This window comes from Puma concolor, chromosome B2, assembly GCF_028749965.1.
Source record: "Puma concolor isolate L17-30 chromosome B2, mPumCon1.1.hap2, whole genome shotgun sequence".
In the NCBI taxonomy this organism is placed as follows: domain Eukaryota; kingdom Metazoa; phylum Chordata; class Mammalia; order Carnivora; family Felidae; genus Puma; species Puma concolor.
In genome coordinates, this window is record NC_141671.1 from 112,298,275 (window position 1) to 112,324,661 (window position 26,387).

The 26,387-nt window shown below is 36.8% G+C and overlaps 1 protein-coding gene across 4 annotated transcripts in view; it reads left to right on the forward strand.

Annotated features, from left to right (window-relative positions):
- Nucleotides 1-26,387, forward strand: part of PKIB (cAMP-dependent protein kinase inhibitor beta) — a 182,850-nt gene that overhangs the window by 79,773 nt on the left and 76,690 nt on the right. For 2 of the 4 annotated variants that reach the window (XM_086707714.1, XM_086707716.1), the window contains one exon: nt 12,670-12,767. The exons of the other annotated variants lie outside the window; for them this stretch is intronic. The gene's annotated coding sequence lies outside the window, so the exon portion shown is untranslated. The remainder of the gene's footprint in view (nt 1-12,669; nt 12,768-26,387) is intronic. 4 annotated transcript variants of the gene reach the window in all.

A 26,387-nucleotide genomic window follows, 5' to 3' on the forward strand; every position in this document is an offset into this window, starting at 1 on the left:
ACCCTACCGACACCTTGACTTTGGATTGCTGACCTCCCAAACTGTGTGGGAGTAAATTCATATTGTTTTAAGGCACTTGGTTTGTGGCAATTTGTTGTGGCAGCCCTAGGAAACTAATATGGTGGGTATGGGGGAAAGATGATGAGTAAAAGAGGAATCAGAGTTGAAGATATCCAAGAAGCTGTTTTTTAACAAGCTCAGGATGCATACAGGAAGTTAACTATAATGATGAGACTTCTATGGCAAGCACGTAGAATGAGAAGGGAAGTGGGATAAAATGGAAGCCTAGGAAGTGAATTCTCCTGAGAGCCCAAAAAAGAGAAGCTGGAAAGGGCATTGTCATAGCAACAAGGGTATGTAGCGCTTCAAAATGTGTGGTGTGATCAATAGGTCATAGTCATGAGATGACCTTGTAGGAAAAGGGCTGAAAGGATTTTTTATTTGACAAGTAGCCTACCAGTCAGAGTAATAGTTTTATGATTGGGAGGTGGAGGCCAGATTTTATTGGGTGAAAAATGGAAAGTAAGGGAATGGGATCAGCCAGTGTTGAGTGCCCATCCTATGACTGTAACCAAAAAATGGGAGAAGAAGGTGGGTGGGTAGTGGGAGTCAGGACATAGGGTCAAATTAATTTTTAGTTACTGTTTCAAGGAGAGGTCTTGATTCTCTCTTTCGATGCCATGAAGAAGTGATTAGTGTGGGAGAGGCCGAAGGCATAGAAAAGGTAGTTTATGGAGCTGATTTCCAAAGGAGGAAATGAGATTAGGGCAAATGTAGAGAACTTCAACGTATAATGTATTTTTCAATACGTAACAGAGGCTTAAAATTTTTCGAAGGGACCATGTTAATTTTTTCTTCACGTGGAAATGAGCATACATGTTAAACGAATGGAAACTTAACTATTTACTGAACAACATACCAGGCCCAGACTAGGTGCTTTCACATATTACATTTATTCTCCAATCTGTGGAGTTGGTCTTATGGCTCTATTTTCTAAATAAGTAGGTGAAGAGAATATCTTTTCAAAGTCATTTAATAGAAAGTAGCAGATTTGAGATCAAATGCCGGGTTTGACTGGGGCTTAAATTCACAGCTTACCATTCTAACTCGAAATACTCAGCTCATTCACTCATATTGGACATTCTTTTTTTTTTAAACATTTATTTATTCATTAATATATTTATTCATTTTTCATCCTCTTAAATTAGCCACCTGTTAGCTTTTTAATGTTGTTGTTGTTTTGTTTTGTCTTATTTATTTATTTGTGTTGTTGTTGTTTTGATCTAAGCTCTATACCCAATGTGAGACTTGAACTCCTGACCCTGAGTTCAAGAGTCACATGCTCCACTGACTGAGCCAGCCAGGTGCCCCTCGAATTGGACATTCTGAACAGTCGCTGCTGAGCATGACACATGCCCTGTGCTCAGTATTAGTTGTAAAGATGGTTACAAAAAAAGCAATGTGTTCACTTGGGCAATGCACCCACTGTATCCTGAAATAGTCCAAGTCATATACCCACTGAACTAGGTTTGGTTTAAACCAGGTCATTTCGGGTTTTCCATTAATTTGTACCACTTGGATTTGACAGTGCAGAAATGGGACCAGTCTACAACATGGGGGGTATAATTTTTATTTGTTTGCCTCAAGGAGGAGTGGGAGCAGTTTGTCAGGGGATGTGAGACATGTTTTCCTCACAGGGTAGATCTGGGTCAGTTCCCTGAGATGTCTGTGGAGTTTTGCCAAAAAGTATTAAGCTTCAAGTAAAACCCAGCATAAGTTGTTCCAACTCTGAGGAGTCCATGTTTTGGGTTCTAGTTTGAATGCTTTAAAAGGACATATAAACTTTTCCAGTTTAACTGCAAAATGGGGAGAATGGGGAGAAACAAAGCACTTTTTTACTCATAGATGTTTATTTTTACCAACACTTTAAATAAAGTATCTTAATTTATCCTAATTTGTTGAAAACTTTTAAATTATTTATCAATAATGGTTATTGGTCTTATTAGTCAAAGGGTTCACTTCTTTACTTTGTTGTTTTATCTCAGTATGATCCACTTGAAATATGGATTTTATTAATGAAATAAGGATTTTGTATAATAACAACAATTTAGGCTTTATCTGAAAATATCTCAAACTGTCTTACAGAAATATTGTTAAAGGTTTACTTTGTCAACTTCTTTCAGAGATTTTTATCATAAAGCCATCACACAAGAACATTTAAAGATTTTTTAATATTAGTTTTAATATTCAATACTGAGTATCTTCCAATTTTTGTATGTTTGTAAGGTTATATTTTTATATTGATGTAATGATGTTATACAGTTTGTATACTATTGCAAATTTTTAAACAACCAGCATTTTCCCTTCATATGTAAAGTAACCCGTAAAATAGTTTTTGGTTAGATAAACTTTCAGATCTCAAGGGTATGAAACAGATAATTTTCCATTTTACCAAAAGAGTACATTCTAATTTTGCTGCACCCTGTGGTAATCATTGATTTGAGAAATGAGAAAGCAAAAGAAAAACATACCCAATCCATTAAAATACATTGCTTTAAATATTAGCAACATTCAAATGTAGAATTCAGTTTTTTCAAGAACCATGTGTGCTTGCTATTGTAAATTCTTCACCAAGAATCACAGATTCTTACTCAATCTTATCTTTTTTGTCAACTCTGCCTTGTTACACTGTAATGAGTTATTCTATATTTTATTTCCAGAGCCCGTAATATTTGCCACTTAAAATACCACTAAGTTTTAACTTTAAAATTTTTGAAGTGTTTCTGAGATAATTTACATTGCAGTGAAAAATCAAGAAGTTTCAGAATTATATTAAGAAGAAAATAGGCTCTACCTATATTTCCACCATTAATTATAAAATCCTTTGCATATATGGAACTTTAAAAAAACAAAATTGAGGGTTACCTGGGTGGCTCAGTTGGTTAATTATCTGACTCTTGATTTCGGCTCAGGTCACAATCCCAGGGTTGTGGGATCGAGCCCTGAAAGCCCTGAGTCAGGCTCTGTGCTGAGCGCAGAGCCTGCTTAAGATTCTCTGTCTCTGTCTCTCTGCCTCTCTCTCTCTCTCTTTCTCCTTTTCCCTTGTTTGTGCTCTCTCTTTCTCTCCCTGTCAAATAAAATTTAAAAAAAAAATTAAAAAAGAATTTTAGGGACTGGGTAGAAAGATACATTGGAGCTGTAGTGAAGAATTTTAATTTTTTTTTAATGTTTATTTTTGAGAGGGAGAGAGACAGAGACAGATACAGCGTGAGCAGAAGAGGGGCAGAGAGAGAGGGAGACACAGAATCTGAAGCAGGCTCCAGGCTCTGAGCTGTCAGCACAGGGCCCGACTCGGGGCTCGACCCCACAGGCCGAGAGAGCATGACCTGAGCAGAAATTGTATGCTTAACTGACTGAGGCACCCAGGCGTCCCTGTGGTGAAGAATTTTATATGCTGGCATGAAAACTTTGGACTTAAATTTGTAGCTAATTTGCATTCTTGAAAGTTTTTGAGTAGGGAGTCATATAATCAGTGTGGTACTCTATGAGTCAAAAATTATTTTGACAGGTTGTTTAGATGAGGATAAATATAAGAGTGGCATGCATTTTTAAAAGAAACCAGACAGTGAAAAAATGGTTATTTGTAGAATTGGTTTAAAAATTTTTGGTTTATGGCAATTCAATATGAATTGGTATTGTGAAGTGCTTGTCAAACAAAAGTAGTGTATTTTTAAGTTGTATCAATAGCAGTGTCTTATCCAGAATGGAGGAAATGATGGTCCTACTCTGTTATGCTGTGGTCAAATTGTTCTCCCTCTTTTCCACCAAAAAATTCCCAGAAATCTAGGGTATAACTTAAGTGCTCCATAGAAAAGTGCAAAGTTTCAATGAAATTTTATATTCATCTTACAAGTAAGTATAAATTTTGCATTCTACTTCTTTTTAACAATTTTTTAAAAAGTTTATTTATTTATTTTGAGAGAGCACATGCATGAGTGGTGGTGGGGCAGAGAGAAGGAGACAGGATACAAAGCCCACTCTGCACTGTCTGTGCAGAGCCCCATGCAGGGCTTGAACTCACAATGGTGAGATGATGACTGGAGCTGAAGTCCAACACTTAACCAACTGAGCCACCCAGGTGCCCCTGCATTCTAATTTATAACATGTTTCTTTTTTTTTTTTTAATTTTTTTTAATGTTTATTTCTGAGACAGAGAGAGACAGAGCATGAGTGGGGGAGGGGCAGAGAAAGAGAGGGAGACACAGAATCCAAAGCAGGCTCCAGGCTCTGAGCTGTCAGCACAGAGCCTGACGCGGGGCTTGAACTCACAAACCGTGAGATCATGACCTGAGCCAAAGCCAGTCGTTCAACCGACTGGGCCACCCAGGCGCCCCTCTTTTGTTTTAATTAATATAAATATTCTTTAATATATATAGTAAAAAGTAAGACTGCTTTGATATTCAAAATTTATCACGTGGTTGTGAGTACCTTCTGGCACACAGTCTAATACTTCCAAGGATACAGGTTTCCTACCTGAGGAAGCACACAGCCTTAGCTGTATATGGGACCCACAGGCTCTTAATAGACTAAGAATTCTCTCTGAGTTTAACAGATAGGCACACAATTCAGATTTCCATTGATTAGAGTTTGTATTGCATGGATTAACCTAGATAGTCATATTACAGCTAATATCAAAGTATTTGGTAATATGTTTACATAAACATATATGTGCACTTATTATAAAAAAATCATAAAAATATTGTTATATTAAAAAATGGAGGCCTGTATTTGTAGCTCCTGAGGTGGTGAGGCAAGGTTGAACAGCTTTGAGATATTACACTTTGTTGCAACATTTGTGGGCTTTTGTGTTTTGTTTGGTCATGTTCCTATTTCTTAAATTAGTGTTTTGAGGGAGACAGATGTTGAATAAATAAAATTTTGCAAATTATTATTTAGGAAACTTTAAAATGTTTTCTTGCTTTATTGGTGTTCAGTTATTTAGTTTCTTTTATACTCTCTTCTCTATTTTACTTACACCAAGATTTCTTCAAAAACTTTTTTTTAATGTTTATTTATTTTTGACAGAGAGAGAGTGAGAGAGCAAGTGAGTGAGAGAGAGCGCACAAGCAGGGGAGGGGCAGAGAGAGAGAGAGAAACACAGAATCTGAAACAGGTTCCAAGCTCTGACCTGTTAGCACAGAGCCCAACATGGGGCTTGAACCCACAAACTGTGAGATCATGACCTGAGCCAAGGTTGGACGCTTAACCAACTGAGCCACCTAGGTGCCCCCAAAAGCTCTTCTAAGAGTTGCTAAACTGAAAGGGAAAGTATCTTCCCTATTACCAGCTCCAGACCAGCTTTTAGTGATTTGGTTACCAGACCATGTAGCTCCCTTGAGTTTGATGTTATTATAGTTATAACAAAAGGGGTGCAGGCAATGTGTTTATTTTAGCCATAATACTGGATGGGTTGTATCACGGCAGAGCTATCTACTTATTTGCTCAGAATGATTCATCATAGTTTACAGAGAGAGCAGCCCCAAATTCAGGAGATTAGTTTTCATTTTATTTTTTAGTAAATTGCTTTACTACCCATCCCTGCTTAATTAAGAGGTTAAAAATGCCTTATCCACATGTATTTTACAATTTTGTCTAGGCGCATTATTTTGTAATCATTATTAAATATAGTATAAACACCTCCTTAATGCTAAGGAATATGCCAGGCACCGAGGAAACCAGGTTGAACAGAATGAGGTTCTAGCCCTTGAACAACATGGGGTTAATGTTGAGTAGGTAAATAATCGTAAAACTATGTGACTAATGCCACCACAGTAGTATGAATCAGTTGTAGAGATGCTCAGAGGTAGTTATATGTAATTCTAAAATCAGGGACAGTTTCTCAGAGGAGGTGATGTTATTGCTAAATCTTAACAGATAACCAATAGTTTGCCAGGCAAAGGGGAATGTGTCCTAGGAAGAGGAAAGAGACCTAAAGTGTGTAGTGTGTTTAGGGAACTATAATTAAATCACATAGTGGACCCAGCAGGTGTGGCTGGAAGTTTGATGGGAAGTAGATTCAGAAGTGCCTTCCATGCCATGCTAAATAGCTTGGACTTGACTGATGGTTTTAAAGTAGTGGAGTAGCAGAATCTTATTTGTACTATGGTATACTGGCTGCAAGCCCATGTTTCCCAAGGCACCTGCCTCTTCCTGCACAACAGAGAGGTAAGAGACAGTGAAGAAGATAGGGGCAAGGCTGTACTCATGTTCTGATGTGTGAGCAAGTTTTTAGATTGGCTGATTGAGTCGTTGCCTTTGTCCTAAGAGGTAGGTCGGATATAAATGGAAAAATATATGACTAATTTAGATTTGTTGAATATAGAACTGATACATTGAAACTGAGTATGTAAATGTAGGTTTAACTATTGACAAGAATTGAAGGTCTTTCCTTGACATTGCTATACTTAAATAGAGTTATGTGTTAAAACATTTCAGGAATAGGCTTATAAAGTTCTTATGTTTTCCCCATTTTTTTGGTCTGTTAACAGGCACTATCTAAATAGCAAAGTTCTTTGAAATTATGAAAGCTTTGAAAGTCACATTTTAAATCTGATTGAAAAAAGAATGACCTCCTTTATGTGTGTGTGCTTTTTAAAATAGACTTTTTTGGCCACAGATTCTGGCTCTGATGCATTAGTTTTCTGTCTGCTTCTCTAAAGATCCAAGGATAGCGTTTAAATTAAGGATACATTCAAGAGTACCCTTCAGGGTAGGACCTAGCTCTGCACTGATTTCTATTTAGTGACAGTTGGAGAGCATTCTGAGAAATGTGTATAGATTATGTGATTAGTCACTTAGGGCCCCTGGCCTCCTGTTAACCTGGCCCTCTTGAGAAGCAGTGCACTGGGAGCAGCTGGGGTTGGTTGGGGGGGACTCGGTGCTGTTGCCTAGCAGTCCCAGAGGAGCAGTCATTAGGGGTTGTTGCCGAGCAACCAAGGGGCCATGGTGGTGCATCATCCCCCATGAGGTGTTACGGTAGTGGGCCTGTGGATGAAGCAGTACAGTTTGGCAGGGAGCCAAGCCTCCCTCAGAGGCACAAGGGTTGTTAGCAGTAAGTATTTGACCTTAGGATCAAAGATGATAACTTATGTTCTATGACCATGCAAGCAATTTATGGAATTATGGATGTAAATTTAATTAAACATGAACTGGGAGCAAGTCAGGTAGCTGTCGCAGCTAAAATTCTCATTCAACTATGTTCATTCCAGTTTCTTTCTCCTTCAGGCTTAGTTTGCAAGGTAAGGTTTCTGGGTAATGGAAAGTAATTTTTTCTTTATGCCTCATGGAATATGTAACTTTCCCTATTAACTTTATTTAGCTAAAGCAAGTATGTACATTTGAGAAAAATCAGCAAGTTAATTCTGGTTTGGTCAAATCAGAAGATAATTTCACCAGGCCCACATCTTATTTTATTTTTAATATTTGACACAGTCCGTAAATGGCTCTTCAGGAGAGTCGATAAAATGTCAAGACTAATCAGCTTTTGTAAGAAGGCTGAATTTTGCTTTTAGGATTGAAAGTTGCCTGTGTTGAGCAATGGCTTCTCCTGAAGATCCAGGCGCATGTTTTAAAGGCCAAAATTGAGCTCTTTCAATATCTTGGAATAACACATAGTTGCATCAGAGGCTAAAGTGTGAAGCAGAGGAACGTGCAGCTGTCAGATTTGAGAAATAATTAACACTGACCAGCAAGAGAGAAGTGATAGGAACCTGATTTCCTTTCCTCTCACTTTGTTTTCATCTAGTATTTCTGGCCTTGGGCTTTAACTGTTTGCCTGCTGCTGTGAGTACAAAGGGAAAGCTTCTCTGTTGCATTAGGGTCTATATTCCTTGAGGGAACTATATTCTTTACAAAAAACAAACAAACAAACAAACTTAAAATTTAAAAATTCCTCTCAAAAATTTCACACAGATTTTTGTTTTACACCCATGCATGCACACTCGCTAATATGTCTAAGCCATTCAGTTAGAGGACTACTTGGATATATATATCAATAGTAATAGAAAATTTAAATGTTTTTCTAAGATGCCTTATTTATAGCTGCTTACCACGTAAGAGTGATCATGATCATTTTGCTGTTTTTATCATATGCATCATTGGTAGGAGCATTCTACTTATTTTTGTTATATAAGAATATTAATAAATCTAGAGGCACCTGAGTGGCTCAGTCTGTTAAGCGTCTGACTTCAGCTCAGGTCATGATCTCACAGTCCATGGGTTTGGGCCCTGCGTCGGGCTCTGTGCTGACAGCTCGGAGCCTGGAGCCTGCTTCGGATTCTGTGTCTCCCTCTCTCTGCCCCTCTCCTGCTTATACTGTCTCCCTGTGTCTCTGTTTCTCTCTCTCTCAAAAATAAGTAAACATAAAAAAAATTTTTTTAATTAAAAAAAAGAATATTAATAAATCTAAAACATTAAGCACAGTATGTCCTGGGAATTTTTCTATATGACTTCAATTAAGTACATGTGTCATTTAACCCTTGCAACAACTGTATGTGACAGGTGCTATTATTAAGGATATTTTACATTTGGGGAAATCTAGGCCTGCCCAGAAAGGTTAAGTAACGAGATCAAATGTACACAGTACAGATTTATAATCAGAAAGTATGTCTTTAGAATCTGTGCTCTCAGTCATTACAGAATTCTTTAAGTACCATATTATTTCATGAGGACAACCCAGTCAGTATTCACAACAGACTTGTTTTGGGTTTTAATGATATAATGCAAGAGAGTGCAAACTAAGTTTGCCTATTTTATTTTATTCTTTGGGCCTATACTCTATAGCAGGGGGCTTTTTAAATTATGCTTCTTTCCATCCACCCAAATTCTGTGAACATGAAAAATAAATTCAGCAGCAGTTAGCATTAAAGTTGTTTCTCTTTGGTATGAGATATGCAGGAATGGGAAGTGGTTAAAAGAAAAATGAGAGGAAATGAATAAGTGAATTATTTTTGAATCAATCCTCCAAAAAATTGGTATTTCCTAGAGCTTTGAAGCAAAACAATAACTATTGTTTAGTCATAAAAGAAAAATAATATAGGGAAAAAGTTATATATAGAAGCTAGGTCAGTAGTCCCAAGAATATTGTGAGGCATCATGATGCATAGTGGATTAATCACAGGCTTTAGAGTCAGATCTGAATTTGAATTCTGTCTCTGTGACGTATTAGGTATGTGACCTTAGGGAGGTATCTCACCATCTCTAAGCTTTGAAAAAAGTCTGCTATGTAGTAGATTAATTGTGATGATTAAATGGAAGAAAATGCTAAGTGTCTAGCAAGGCTCATGACACAGAACACGTGTTTATTAAATGTTAAAACCTCTTTGTCTCATTTCTGTCCCAGCAGCAGCAGCAACACCGACAGCAAAGTAAAAAGAGAATTATCCAGAGGACCTGACAGGTCAAGGGAATTTCACAGTGGAATTATGGGAGCAAAGTTTGTCAATATTTTTAGGACAAAGTTGGTCAAGTTTGCCAAATTCCCGTAATAAAGGCAGTTATACAATGCTGGCATTACATTTTTAATTAGAAAACTTGTTTTTACTTTGCCTATTACACATGTTTATGATATTGACTTGAATCTAAGAAGACAGCTGGCTGTTTAACTATTTGTATTAACTGCATGGGAAACATGAATATATCTGATTCTTTGTCATTTTCATCAGTTCCTCTTAATTCATTTTTCAGCTACTAAGATTTCATTCAAAAATTGCTTAATAATTTCAGATAAAGTAGAAATGTGACATTTAGGTTGAATTTTGATTTTGGTCATTTATATGTATTTCTTATCAACTACTCTAGCTGTAACCTTCTGTCTCCTGAAACGGTCTGTGTTTCCTCCGTGGTGTCTACCTTGTGGTAGACAACAGTTTTCTGACTGACTGACTGACTGAATGAATGAATGAAACAGGTTATTTACAATTTTATGTATGTGCAATAGCTACCAAAACTTTTGAAAATATAGTAGTTGTCAAGGATTTGGCTAGTTGGTTTAAAAATTGTTATAGAAATCAAGCATATATAGTAGGAAAAATAGGAGAGAATAGGTTGAGTTAACGAGAGAGAAACAAGAACAAATAGAAGAATTTGAATAGAATAATGCTAATTTTACTGTGAAGACTTTTATACATGAATACATGAGTTTTCCATATTTCCACCAAAGTATAAATTCATGGTATAAATTCATTTTTATATGAATGAATATAAAATTCATTGGAGGGAATTCATGGAGGAGGGAAGAAGAAAATATAGCTGTGGTCTTTATTCCTATCACTCTGCCCTTCTCTTGCTTTACTTAATTTCTACACTTTCTTTAGTTTGTTTAGATGCATGAGTTCAAATATATCCCCCTATCCTTTTTTTAAGTCTAAAATATACACTTCCTTGAACTGAGGCTACAATGCTGTTTATATATGAAATGATATTTGGGTTGATATTTTGTATTTTCTCTTTAGAAGCAAAACAAAGTCATCCTGTTATACACATTCCACATTCTCCAGTTAAAACCTACAACAGAATGATAGAGAACAGGCATATATTTCGTATCTGAAAGTGTCCAGTAATGTATGGAGTAATTATCTGAGTTTTTAGGAGACTGCACTAACATTTGTGCCATAAATGACAGTTGGATTATTTCAGTTATGGTAGTTTTAGCCAATTAAAATTTGTCACGGTTTTGAGCCCCTTTTCCTTTTCTTTCCTCTTTAGATTCAGCATGTCTTAGAAATCCAAATATGTTAGAGTATGATTCCTTTGGTATTTTCCCCCACTTTGGAAGCCCAAACAAAACCCTTTAGAGCATCATAGTCCCAGAAGGAAGCTGCAAGACTTCAAAGTGTGATCACAGCTACCTTTTCTAGGATCCCAATCTGAATCTAGAGTTAACACACAAGAAGCACATTTTTTATTGTTGCAGTTCTTCGGGGAGGGTAGTAATAGTATTGCATATTTGGTATTTTATTGTATGTGATCACCGTTGATTCCCAGAACAGCCTATAGAGATAAGCAAGATAAATATTTCCATCCCCATTTGATAAACAAAGCTCTGCCATTTACCTAACAAGAAAGGAGATGACTCCTCAAAGTCAACAGGTGATAAATGGATGAACTGGATGAACTGGAACTAGAACTAAGATCACTGTTTCTGCCCTTTATTACAATGCCCTTGGACTTTCTTGTGCTGGATTACTTGTAAGCTATGAGGAAATATGAGAAGCAAAGGAAAAAGAAGAGTAATGAAATTATTTGAAAACTATCTTAAAAGATGGCTAGCATAATGCTGTTGGCATTTGGGGGACAAGATACTTCATTTGAGAATAATGGTTAAACATTTCCGCTATGTATAATTCTTGGGTTTTGTACAAATTAAAAGTTCAGTTAGTGTCCCAACATGAATAGTGTGTGGAATATGGACTGGAAAAGGCTTGCGTCGAACCAGGGAGCCTACTGAGCGATGTTGTAACATCTGAAAGAACTGATGGGGTGGAGGAAGATGTGGGCATATGGTAATGGAATTGGAAGAGTGAGCTGAGGAATATTCTGAGCCTGAAATAGACAGAGTTTGGTGGTTTATGGGGAAGAGGGGTGAGAAGAAAACAGCAGACAGCTCTGGACTCTTTCCTGCTCTGAATAACCCTCGTAAAGTTAGACAGCACATATAAACATAGGAATATTGACGATACTGGCCCCACACTTTGTAGAAAAAGGAACAGATAATCTCCCTAACATGAAGCATGGTGCTCTCATCTAGGACAACTAAACATTTACCACATGCTCAAATATGTAGACGGCCCCAGTGAAAGGGGACCTGGGTTCAGCCACCTCTGTCAGGAATATATGTAGAAGTGAAAATAACCAATTTGTTTTCTGTACAATTAGTTTTAAAATAGGGGCTTTTGATATGTAAATACTTAAAAGAGTGTGAATAGGAAAACCTAGCAAGTGGATCAGATGCCTATTCACAGCAAATTTTCAAGCTACTTCTTGATATGGAGGCATTAGGTGTAGACTAAATTTTACTGGGTTCATTTTATCTTCCATAATTCCAAATATTATGGGGAAAACAATGTCTTTGCTTCTTGGCGTTGGAATTCAAATATGGATTGCTGCAGGGATTTGGTGCTTTTAAAATCACACATTTGAGAAAGGTTGTCACTCATCTAGTGAATCTATTTTCATTGGAAATTTGGAGAGCTGAAGAAAAGTATATATCTTGCTATATAGGTGATTTCACTATTCAGTAAGAATGTGTGTGACTGCTCATGTTACACAGTCTTAGAAGCAAAACTGAAGAAAGATTGCTCAGAACACAACTGATGAGTTTGAACAGTGAACAAAATAATAATAAGAAACACACTCCTCATTTATAAGGGAGTATTGAGCTGCTTACTCAAGGAAATTTATCCTGTTCCTGCTATAAATCAGAAGAGTATTAAAAAAAATCAGGATGAGGAATGGAAAAATAACAATGAATGTTGTTTTAAAATTGTGCAGCATTTTGTTGTTAAGTTAGACAATGTTATTGCCGAAGGAACCATGTGTTCTTTTCCAAAATAGACAAGGAATGAGAGATGTTAATCTTAATAAATCTTTTTCCCCCTTTGTTTCCTTCAGGGGTCACGGGTATACTGAAAGGCACTTGATCAAGAGAAACCTGGGGGAAGCTGGAAACCATCAAGTTATTGAGGCCACACAGGGCAGAAAAGATAGAAGTAGGTACACTTTTGATCCATTGATCCTGCTATTGAGGATGTCCCTAAAAATATCTTTGTTGCTATAAAGCCAGAAGACAGCAAAGAAAAGGTGCAGTGGTAGTCTTTATTTTAGAAAAAAAAGTCAATACAGTTTAATCGAAGCTTGGTAGAATCTATTGTTAATGTCAGATTAATAGCAAATAACGCATGCTGAGAATTCGAGATTGACATTTTCATCTTGTGTTTGCCGGAGACCAGTGATTAGTACAGAGGCTGAGCGTAGCTTGATATTTACATTCTTAGTTGTGCTTGTTTAAGTTGTTCTTAGCAGAGGAAGTCAGCTTACCAAAATAATGTTTAAAATTTATAGTCTTTAAAACAGAAGAGAAACTCACTAGGTCTATCAGGTCAATTCTAATGTCCTCAGAGACCATACTAAATACAAGCAAATATTTCTTTTTTTTTAAAGTTTATTTATTTATTTTGAGAGAGAGAGTGTGCAGGAGGGGTAGAGGGAGAAAGAGAGAAAGGCAGAGCCTGACACAGGGCTCGAACTCACTAACTGTGAGATCATGACATGAGCTGAGCCAAGAGCCAGATGCTTAACTGACTGAGCCACCCAGGTGCCCCCAAGTAAATATTTCTTGATGATACTGATTGGTGGACAAAATGTGAAATACTCTTTTTTGAGAAACAGATGTCTTTGTGCTGGTGATATGTGTCTATATATCCATATATACCATGTATTTCATATTTACAAATAACGTATATATGATAATAATTATATATGTATATACATATATATACACATGATACCCATTTGTGTAGGTGAATATGAATATATACAGATCTCTGTATATACTCATATGTATATATAGAATATATGTCACATATATTTATATCTGTGTATGTTTTTATTCACCTATTGTGTCCTTTAAAAATGAGGCTACATTCATGTTGCAATCTTAATATTTCACAAAAATTCTATTACATTGGTAGGACTTATATTTGAGGCCACTTCACTGTTTTAGTGCTGTGTTCTCCCAGCTAAAGAGAGAGGCCTGCCCCCACCCTTGCACTTCAGATGGCAGATCAGAAAACATGGAGTAAGCGTCAGCCTGTGTGAAGGTTCTAACATTCTCCTCCCACTCTCAGATTCCCATGAGAACAAAAAGCTCCAAGGGAACAGGAAAGAGTGGAAGACATTAAATTTGGTTTAGGCTCATTGCCTGGTTTTCTCAAAACCAGTACAACTTTTTTTAATGACCCACAGTAGTTTCATGGAGACAGTGGCAATACGTTCATTTTCATGTGTTATTGGAGCATTTTTACTTTCATGTCAACTTTTAAATTTATGACTGCAGAGAGTAACACGTCTTAATTGAAATATACATTTTATTATGAAACAATTTCATACCAATAGTTTTATCAAAAGCACTTATCTTTCCCTATAAATAAACAAAATCTCCATACTAAGAAAAAATAGCAAGTAAAATTGTAAACGTTAATTTTGTATTTAAGGAAAATTAAGACTAACAAAATAATGTATTGAGTCTTTATTGTGGGTGGAGTATATAGTGATTTATAAAGATAATCTTCTGTAATCCTCACAAAAGCTCCATGTGAGGAAGGTAAGGAAAGAATGTTTTTCTCTGTGATAAAAATGCACCTTGCCAAGTGCACACATTTAGCCAGTGGGTGGTGAAGTTAGGATTTGAGCCTAATTTTGTCTGATGCTTAAGCCTATGTTCTTGACCAGCTTGGATAGCAAGATTTGGCAGGAGCTAAAATATTCTGGTTTAGATGAGTAAAGTATCTTGTTTTCATCAGGTATTTATAATCGGTGGTTGAAAATACACATTTTTCCCGAACACTTTATCTCATATTCTATGAACTCTACAAAAGAGATGAACACTTTTCTGATTCATTTAATAAAAAAAGCATAACACTAAATCCCCCCTCCCCAACACTAGTAAAAGTAAGACAAAAAAGAATCACAGAAATTCATTGAAATACTGGACATAGGAATGTAGGAATCAACAAAATAGAATAATACAATAAATGATGTTTATTCTAGGAATGTACAAGTGGTTCAATATTGGGAAATTTATTAAAATAATTTTATAGTAATAGACTAAAGAATAAAACTCCTACTTTTTATTTCTTAATAGAATTCCAAATAACATTTGTTAAAATGCAACTCTATTTCTCTTAAGAAAAAACACATATATACAACAGAGTAACTTAGGAATAGGGAGATATTATTAAACTGTGAAAAAGCAATTTCAAGAAAACAAAAATGTTAGAGGCTTACTGGGTGCTCAATTTCATCATTTATAATTAACATCATTCTATAAATTTTAGCCAATACAACAAATTTTTTAAAAGACTAACATTTTTAAAACTTTAATTAAATATGCTAGAAACTGTTCTAAATACTTTACAAATATTAACTCATTTAATTTTCGCCACAATCCTAGGATACGAACTATTATCATCTTCATTTTATAAATCAAGAAGCTGAGGCCCAGAGAAACTAAGTAACTTGGCCAAGGTCACACAGCTAATAAGTGATTAGAACTCAAGCGGTTTAACTCATGTGTCTTTAATGTCAAATAATATGGTATGCTGACTCTCAAAGGTTTTAATTATTAGAAAAGAGGTGACATCTTTTTCACTTAAAAATGATTATATTTTTTATGAAAAATCCCAGAAAATTAACTGAAGAACTATTAGAATAAGAAACTATTAACTTGCCATACAAAAGATAAATGTGAATAAATCCATTGACTTTTCGATAACAGCTAAAACGTGATGAGGAAATCTCATTTATAATAGCAATAAAATATTGTGTATCTATGAGTAAACTGTGTAAGAAATTAAGGCTTAAATGTGTAAGGCTTAAATGAAGACAATAATATTTTATTGAGAAACACAAAATAAGATTAGCCGTAATGGAGATTTATACTGTATTCCTGGATGAGAATAGCAAATGTTGTAAGGGTGTTGGCTTCCCCAAAATAATTTATAAAGTCAATGCAATTCCACTTAAAAACACAGAGATTTTGGGGTGCCTGAATGGCTCAGTCCATTGAGTGTCCTACTTCTGCTCTGGTCATGAGCTCACAGTTCCTGACTTCAAGCCCCACACACTGACAACGTGGAGCCTGCTGCAGATTCTGTGTCTCCCTCTCTCTCTGTCCCTCCCCTGCTCACACACTGTCTCAAAAATAAATAAGTAAATAAATAAAATGAAAACAAAATAAAAACAGATTTTTAGGAATATGTTGGCAAAATGATTATTAAAATTCATGTGAAAGAAGGGGCAGCCTGGGAAAGCACATTTTTGAGAAAGAATAATAAGGAAGGAATTTTATTTCCAAGTATTAAAAAATATTATAAAGTTACCATTACTAAGATGATATAGTAATTTTACTAAAACAGAGACTTAGAGGAACTAAGTCAGCTTGAAAATTCCCCAAAGAAATTTAAGCACATAAAGGTAATGTATAATAAAGACAGCATTTCATGTTAGGGGAGAAAATACTGACTATTACATGAACACAGTTCCAATAATTGGTTAATGTTAGGAAATCCTGTAAATTTGGATCTTCTATTCACACAAGATACAAATATCTATCAAATTAAAGAAGAAAGAACAGTGAGACATAACTAGAAGAAAATGGATTGGTGAATACTTTTATAATCTTGTCTAATATGACATCAAGGGCAGAAACCATAATTGAAGCTTTATAGAATTGAAAATGAACATATTAAAACTTCTGTACATATAAGGAGAAAAAAGATTCAAGCAGCATGCCTAATAATGTAAAATTTGAAAATTATTTTTTCTTGATTTTTTTGGGAATTAATAAATCAGCAAGTTCTGACTAATATTCCAAATACACCACTCTCTGAAGGCTTAATAAAGCAGAGCCCATTCTGGCATAGTAGTCATTTGGTATTGCACCTGCTGTAGGCACAAAGCATTACAGACATTTTGTAGAGTGAATATATAGTATGTCTTAGCTAAAAATAAAGATTGGACTCTAGAAATGACCAAATAGTGACCGAGAAATTAGGATTATTCCACCTAAAAAGGTCAACGAAATTTGAGTTAAACTATCCAAGAAAGTAAGGAATTTCAGGTAGACAGTTTTATAATTCTTACATATTCCAAAGCATTTCATTTCAATAGAAGTTATTGACAATATGATTGAGTAATGTTTGAATTTGCATAATGAGTTAAAATGTTATCTCTAATAAAAATGAAATCATTCCAGTTTCCTGTCTTGGATTATGTCATAGTGGATAATTGCAGAGGAATGTCATGATGATCAAATTTGGAGAGAAGTATTTCCTGTTTTATTGTATAGCATAGTACAAGAAAGGTTGTTTTCTTCATCTCCCTCTAGAGTAGCTTTGCTCCTTCAATGCTGGAGCCCTAGAACAAGTGGGAAAGCAAAATTCATTGTCATCAATGGACAAAGAAATAAAGGAAAAAAGTTTGATTTTATTTTAAATATCCCAGGTAATATCAGCTTGCACTATGACAATTCACACTAACACTAACAAAACAGTAATATTCTATCTTGGACCCTATTAGAAAAGTTGCTAAACTCTGAGCCCCAAATATCTCATGAGAAAGAGTAACCAGCAGACCCATGAACCTCCTAATCTTTTTTCTGTTCTCATTCAGTCCTTCTCAGTGTCTTTGGTCAATGTGTTGATTCTTGGCCACTGCTATTCCTCCTGAGGTCACTGCCCCTGCTGCATGCCTTTCCATGGTGGTCCCTCAACTGACGTGGACCCCCCCACCTCTGCCTCTTCTCCATCTGTGGTGGCCTTTTGACTCCAGGGTCAAATTGCCCAATGTTCTGCATTCATCCACCTTTCCCCTTCTTTCTAACTTGACCATTGCTCTTGGATCAGGTTTGTTTTTTTTAACTCTTTTTATCTACCAACTCTAAAGAGTTTTCTCCTTCTCTTATGCATGGGCCAGAACTATTAATAGGTGGCTTTTTGCCTTAGAGGTCTTGGTGCTGGGGATTGGCTAACAGCCATTATCAGTGTCCTTCCTATAAAAAAATTTAGGTACTTATGCAGTTATATCCTTGGCAGATTTCTCCTGCTGGCTCATGATGCATGCCTAGAAATGTCTGAATCTTAAAAAAAAAAAAAGAAAGAAAAAGAAAAAAAAAAAGATTAATCCAGCTTAGTCCCTAGCTCTAATACCCCTGCTAAAAAAAATATTGATTAAAACGTACATTTTTTTATTCATAGATATACACTTAGTATGTATATATTATTGACCATCCTCAGAAAAAGGCCTGGAGATAGCCAAAAGGAATGTATAGAATGTTTTCTTTCTTTTTTTTAAGAGTTTATTTATTTATTTTGAGAGAGACAGAAAGAGAGCACAAGTGGGAGAGGGGCAGAGAGGGAGGGTGACAGAGGATCTGAAGCAGGCTCTGCGCTGACAGCAGAGAGCACTGTGTGGGGCTTGAACTCACAAATTGCAAGATCATGACCTGAGCTGAAGTCAGACGCTTTAACCTCCTGAACCACTCAGGTACCCCTAGAATATTCTCTTCCCATAATAAAAGCAAAAGAGAGGCTTAGCCATTTTGTGTTAAATAAGAGTAACAACACTGAACAAGTACAACCCTAAAAATAAAGAAATCAATCTTGTTGATTTCATGCTAGCCGGACTGTCATCTTTGCAGATTGTTAGAAAACTGTTTGTGAAGCAGTCAGTTCTGGAGAGAAAAATGGGCAACAAAACAAATAAACAACAAACAAAAGAGCAGAACAAACAGACACCCCTGTAAAGGGGAGGAAAGCACTAATTGTTAGTGATCAAAATACTAGTCTTTTATTGTTTGTAGAGTTTGCAAAACTCATTTTCTCATTAATTATTTATTGAGCACTTACCCCATTTAGCCTGTGCCAGGCACTGTTGTGAGCACTGAGGATACGGAGCTGAAGACACTTTGCAATTCTCCAGGGTTTGTGAACTGCCAGAATCTGAGGAGACCCTAAAGAGAGCCATATAAGGAGCAGCTGACATTTAGTAGTTTGGGGAGGTCCTGTGGATGACATGCAAACTTTCTTCAATTACGTGAGGAATATCATCTCTTCTATATGATTAAGAACGAATAGGTTGAGTGGATGGGAATCAGAGGAAGATCTGTTTTTATTTAATCAAAGAAATAGCTACCTGAAATGGTAATAAGCTATTTCTGGTAATTGAGATGGTTTCAGAAGATTGGTACCGTTAGGAAAGAATGTGGCACAAGGAATTCATTTATGGGATGGTAAGAGCCTGGGGACGGAGAGTTGGTAGTTAACTTCTTTTTTTTTTTTTAACGTTTATTTATTTTTGAGACAGAGAGAGACAGAGCATGAACAGGGGAGGGTCAGAGAGAGGGAGACACGGAATCTGAAACAGGCTCCAGGCTCTGAGCTGTCAGCACAGAGCCTGACGCGGGGCTTGAACTCACTGACCGTGAGATCATGACCTGAGCCGAAGTTGGCCGCTTAACCTACTGAGCCACCCAGGCGCCCCGGTAGTTAACTTCTCTCTGAGGATAAGAGTTCTAGGATCTGTTATTGAGATCGTTGATACAGTAGGGGCTCCCCTGAAGACAATACAGTGAGAGACTCTATGGCTGCTTTGAAATCAGGCCCACCAGCTTTGCACTTAACTCCTAGACCTTGGCCAAATTTCCCATCTCCAAGCCCTAATTCCAACATCAGAGAAATGGGGATAGTAATAGCATATGTCTCCTAGGACTGCACTGAGAATTGAATAAAATGAGTATAAGTCAACAAATTAAAAAATGTTTAGCCTATAATAGGACAGTTGGTAACTGGTAGTGTTATAATGGGGACCTAGAGTCTTATCCTGGGAACACTTGGACTGCCTTAAACCATCCAGCAAGTAAAAATGATTCCCACTGTTGTAGAAAGTCCCTCTTGCCCTATCCTGGGATTTATAAAAACAAAATCTTTCTGAAATGTGCAGTGAGAAATAATAAGCACATACAACATTACAAAACACATTGGGTCAGTTGTTCCATTTTGTTAGCATTTGCTTAGTATTTATCTCTTCTTAGAAGCTAGAAAGATTCCTTTTTTAGCTCAGTCTCTAGCTCTTTGAATTATGCTAAGGGACCTATATTGTCAACCTATGCCAGTTAAATCAAAAAGGATCTTGGACAATGTGCTATGACCTGTTCAAAGAGAGCCTGCTTATGCATGTTGGATGACTTTGAAAGTCACTGGGGCTTTGTTTGTCACTAAGTACCTGTGTTGCAATCAGTTCCTGTGTTTCAGTCATGTAGTTGGTATCAACCATTGAATAGTTCGATTCAACCATAAGAAGGCCGGAGGAACTTCAGGTGGTTGCACTAGAGCCAGGTTATGCCAACAGGAACCAATAAAGCAATTAGTGATTGCCTGTAACACCAGCTCAGCAGACTGGTTGACTGCAGGTTATGCTTACCAGCTGCAATTAACAAGCCATTTCTATATGTTTACTAATCCTGGCTTTGATTAGCTCCGCCTTCTTTTGTTTCAGTAGTGCATGTTCTGTAATTTCTATATTGAGACATTTAAACAAGGCAGAGAATAAAATCAACAAAGAATAAAATCAACTCCTATCTCTCAGAATTATCATTTTATTTTATATTTGCTTCATCTTTCTTTTTAAAGAAATAAAAAGCTACAATTCATTAAACCTCCTTTCAGAAGCATCTATGAATTAGTGTCTATTGTTCCAATCCATTTTATACTTTTACTCACACATTTATGCAACCACTTCAATATTTAGTCCTGGTTTGTGTTTTTAAAATTTACAAAACTAACTTCACACTGCTTTTCACAACACTGTTTTTGACATCTTTGTAGTTACATATAATTCTATCTCTGTCTTCCCTGGTGAAATTTTTATTTTCCTTGATAAGACATCTGCTATTCATATCTAGTGGCCTCCCTTACTCCTAAATCAGGCTCATGGATGACAGGATGTTATTGCTGGACGAGTTAGGAGAAAGCATCATACTAACTTAACGTCTTACTATGTTGTCAACACTGAGACCTTTTGAAAATGACAAAAACTAAGCTGGATGGGAAGTCAGGAAAATGTAAATAAACTAGGACTTTCCCAGGCAAATCACAATGAAGAATTAACTTGCAAATGAAAAACAAAACAAAAAAATAAAAAATAAAAACAACAAAAAACAATGCTGTGAGAGGTGAAATGACTTTCTGGGTTACACAGCTGGTTAATGGAAGGCCTCGAAATACCCAGCCCAAATCTGAAACAATTGTGTGGGGTAAAATAGACAAAGCTTGCCAATCCATTGTTCTTTTCATCGGGTTGTTTGTTATGTTTAAAAAAGATAGAAGATAACGGATTTAGGGCCACTTCATCAGGAAAATGCCTGATATCCTGCCTTTAGAATAGCTGATTACACTACGGCTTTAATCCATCATGTTTTTCTATGATGGCCCAAGTAACCCTAATTATTGCTTCTTTCCACTGGATTAGCACTCTGTTCCTTTTGTCCCAATAGGTAGCGGAATGTGGCCAGGTAAATAAGGTTTCACTGGTGATCAGAGGTCATTTATTTTCCAGTTACTTGTCAGCTTTGCTTTGCCCTATAGTTTTCTCGTTAACAGCTGGCAAGTTAATGAACATGACATGTCTGTTTCTGCAAGGTTTGGGTGTGCCAAGATTGTGGAGGAGACAGAACTAACTCCCCAATTAGCCAAGGGTTTTCAGTTCCAACTAAGGTCTGCAGTTTCCTTTAAGCAGGCTTAATCTCAGGTGTTCTTCATAGTAAACTGGTACCAAATTAGATCATTTATAGTACATGGAGTTAGGACAAGTAATTCATTATTTCATTTTAAACTTCTAAACTAATATAGCTCCTTGGGTTAAAGGCTTGAAAATAGTTTTTAAATTTTACTTGTTTTAAAGTTGTTTTTGTTTTTCCAAGATATTTTATACAATTATAAGATAAATAAAACCTATTAACTACCTGCTGGAAATAAATTTAAGTACTAATGTACTCTATATAAGTTAAATGCCATTCTGAAACTGAAGATTTATCATGTTTTAAGTATCAAGTTTCACCTAAGTAGATTCTTCAAAAGATTATGGTAATTTGATTGTTTTACAAATAAGTTCAGCCTGAAAAATTCTCATTTACAGATGTTTGAGAACATATCCTATTTTTTATTAATTTAACAGTCTATATACTGTCTTATAAATAGCATAGAAAGTATAACTATAGTCACAAAAAATAAAAAAATCCATTGGTAGGGAAGTGCTTATGGTTGTTTTAAAACACAACCCTAAAAGGTCATGGGTATAACTTTTGAAAAGGTGAAATCATTGTCCAAAAGCCGCACAGGAGATGGTAATTATTATTTGTCTCAGATGACATATCTTCCCATTGTTGAAAGACTTCATGAATATTTTAGCCGCTGATTGTTATTAAAGTCTTCAGGATATAACAGTTCCTTATGTGTGGGCATGGCTGCTGCAGGGTGGCTAAAAGGACAATATCCCTCAGTCATACCCACATTGCCTACCTATGAAGGCTCCTCTTTGGTTTAGTCTGGTTTGTGGTTATATGCTATTTGTATATTCTGTGGAACATGGCTCAACTGTGTGAGCTGACTGCCAAGGGGCCCCCTAACATGAGCCACTTGATTTATAATTATTCTATATGTTAGTTTGAAGAGTCTGTTCTTAGTACTTAAACACATATCATAGCTTAATCACATCACATCAATTGTAATTTCGGTAGTACTTTATAATATTCTTTGGCTGTTTTGTTTGTGGCAATGTACTAGCCCACCATATATGATTTCATGTCTCTTGGACACTAGGTAAACATTGAAACAACACAAAAGATTTGATGGAAAGATCACTAAACATCGGAAGTGAAATCTCTGTTCGATACTTTGCTTTGCCGTGATCTAGCTGTGTAAGTCTTAGTAAGTCATTCAGAGAGAGAACACGTGCAGTGGATCAAATCCTTGGCTGCCAAATTTCAGTCCTGCTTGTGCCATTTATTAGCTGTTTGTTCTGGGACAAGTTACTTAACCTCTCTGTGTTTCAGGGTTCTCATCTATAAAATAGTACCTATCCTAGAGAGTTATTAAGAAGATTAAATTAATTGGTATTTATAAATTTCTTAATACCTGTATGACTGTTTAGTACAATTTTCATGTGGTCAGACTTCACTGGGTTTGATTTCTATAAGAGTATCTCCAATTTGAAGATTGTATTATTCTAAGTTTTTGTTTCTTGCCTTTGTTTTCAACACACCTTTAACTCATTCAACTTGTACTATTGACAACATTGTTTCTACAGAGAGTATTAGTGGCTATGTGGTCTAATGTTGATCATTTTTTTTTGTCATTTTTAAACTTTTAAAGATTTTATTTTTAGGTAATCTTTACACCTAATGTGGGGCTCGAACCCACAACCCCGAGATCAAGAGTGACACACTCCACCCACTGAGCCAGCCAGGTGCCCCTGTCATTTGTTTTAAATTAAAGCATAAACTGAAGAATTGCTTTAAAATCTAGGCAAAATATCTATCCATCTCATAATTGTATAGACTGTGACAACCTCTATAACTTATTTTTTGTATTGTGTAGACATTTTGTTTACCTCCTAAGGGTTAATGTCACTTGTTTCATTTTTCATTTTCTGTCTTTATAAATGTGTTATTAGATAGCAAGCTGTTTGGAAAGCTGAATTTGATGGTTGCTTTTCACCTCTGTAGTATTAGTGAAAATACTGTCAGGTTTCTTTAGTATAGATTGATACATGGCTTCTATCTTTTTAAGCTTATCACACACACAACTCTGTTTAAAAAACGTGCAATCTCTTTTAATTAAGCTTGAAACCTGTCAAATTGAAATATTTTGTAGGGCACAGAGCAGCCTAACATCAGAATAAGAGCTGTTGGTAGAGGGATGGATCAGTTTATTTTTTAAAGACAGGACAGACATGCCTATCAGAGTGAAAGCAGCTAATTGGAATTTGTTTCAGTTGATGGGAGAAAGTCCAGTCGAGCTAGTGGGCTTCTTATCTAGGGAGGATGATGACAGCTACAGGAGGCTGTCCAGACAGGCAGGGGGTCGGAGTCCGGGAAGGCCAGCAAGGTGCAGCAGATGGTGTCCCAGCAGGTGGGCGTGCCATGGTGACACAGAGTCTGGAAGCAGGCGATATCCAGGCAGATAAACAGAGAGGTCTGATCACAGATAGTGGGGCCCCAGGGTTAGGGCTGGGACTGGGGCCTGAAATTCAGGCCCTGGGAAAACTGGATTGACTAGTGCAGAGGCCCATTTTGGAGGCAGTGGGGTACCATCCAGGGCATTAAAGCAAAGACTCTGTTATGGGGGATGAGGGGTGGAGAGGGGAGGCCTCAGAAAAAAGAGAACTTGTGACATCCTCACTTTGAGAGTTGTGTGGCCTGGAGGGAAGCTGGCGTAGGGAGTCAGGCAGGTCTTTATAGATGCTGACTTTGATAGTGCTTAGTATAGACTCATGTGACTGTCTTTTGACAGTCTGAAAAACGTAAGCATGTTAATTACTAAACCCTCCTTTATTTCTAATGGGTTAGAAGGCAACTTTGACGTAATGAACCTTGCTATTTTTTTCTTTAAGGCTTGCAGTAACCTTCAGATCAGATTGATTCCACACAGTTGAACCCACTCACATGGGCCTAAGTTAAGTAAAACATACAGTATAGAGGTGTTACTATTCCTTCCTCTCCTTGGATTTATCCTAAGGAAGTGGTCATGTACCAGAGAAGAGAGTATAAAGTGAGAGGATTAGCAAGTAGGTGGTTGTTTTTGGCTGCACTTACTTGAAATGGAAATGAAGATAGTGCAGAAGTTGCTGAAATTAATTTCCTTAAAATGACATGAAGTGTGAACTGGCCCTTTCCCTGGTAATCATCATTTAGGGGAATATCTGGCCAACTTATGTTACTTGAGAATGTTCTACGTCAAACCAGGACCTCTACCTCCAAGGACTAGAGAGAAAATTGAAAATTGAGTCTTTTGTCTGTGGCTTAACTTTTAACAGCTTTCTGTTAAAGTTTCCTATTCCTTACATTTTGAAGTAAATCTTAGGCTGATGTTCACTATTTTTGGTTAACGTGGCTATCACAAATTTCCAAAGCTTCAATGATTGTTTCTCCAAGTACTGTTTTCAATAGAAGAAAATCCATGGTTCTTTCTAATAGATTTTCTTTATAATGGTGAATATTGTCTAGAGAAACTGTGCATTTATTTATCAAATGAGATTGCAAGTTGATTGCTAGGGGTAATCGTGAGTGGTGCCACACCCATTTCCACCCTTGGTTCTTGGACTCATGAATCCTATCTGTGGGAGACAGAGTATTATAAATTTGATGTTGATTTAGAGCATATATAGCCTCTTGGAGGATATTGCCGGAGCCCAGCCTGGTACTGCCACCTCACTAGCCTTGTGACCGAGTCTTCAAAGGCCATTCCACTGTTGTGTCATGCCATCTGCTTCAGGGTGATGGAGAATATGGTATTACCAGTGAGTGAGCATTGCTGGTCTTCATTTGCTATGAACTCCTTGACCAGAAGCATTGTTGCATGGAATATCATGACAACAGATAAAGCATTTTATAAATCCATGGATGGCAATTTGGGCAGAAATATTGCCCATAGGGAAAGAAGCTCTATGTCCAAAATATCTCTTGTGGTAAGAAGAAAGCACTGCCCCTTCCACGATGGAAGCAGATAGCTAGCAGAGTGTCTGGGGAATGGTGCCATATTGGGAACTCAGTGTGTATCTGCTGCTGGCCGATTGAGCACTCAGCAGTGGCTATACCCAAGTCAGCCTAGTGAGTGCAATCTCATGTTGCTGAGCCCATATATAATCTTCACCTCTGCTACCATGGCCACCGTTCATGAATCCATTGGGCAATGACAGCAGTGGCTAGGGAAAGAGGCACAATATCCACAAAAAGTGTCATTCTATCCATTTGATTATTAAAATCTTCCTCTGCTGGGGCAGCTTTTGGCTAACATACACATGGAACACAAATATCTTCACATTTGTTGCCCATTCAGAATGGTCTACTGACATAATCTCTTCCCCTAATTTCCTTATCATCAATTTTCTAATAATTTTTTTTTTCTAAATTGCTGACTATTCAGTCAGATCATTTGCCACAGCCTATGTACCAGGACAGTTTTATACCTCTGGCCATTTCTCTCTCTAAGCAATATAGACACCTAGCATCACTTTCAACGTTCTGCCTCCTGGGAGGATTTCCCTTCACCATTGCACTTCCAAGATCTATGAGAAAGGGAGCGTACCACTTTCAAGTGGTACCTGTATATCAGACAGAAGCACCTGTAAACCAGGGCCAAGGTTTCTCTTCTACAATCAACTAGCTTTAGGAAACTCTTTTTGAGGCAGTAGGTGTGGATGGGTAGAGATTAGGTAATGTAGCAGGAGTAAGGGCCATTGGCATTTGGGTGACTTCACCCTGTAATTTATTTCTACCTTCAGGGCCTGCTTGAACCTAATCTCATATATATCCCTTCCAGTTGATACTGGAGTGT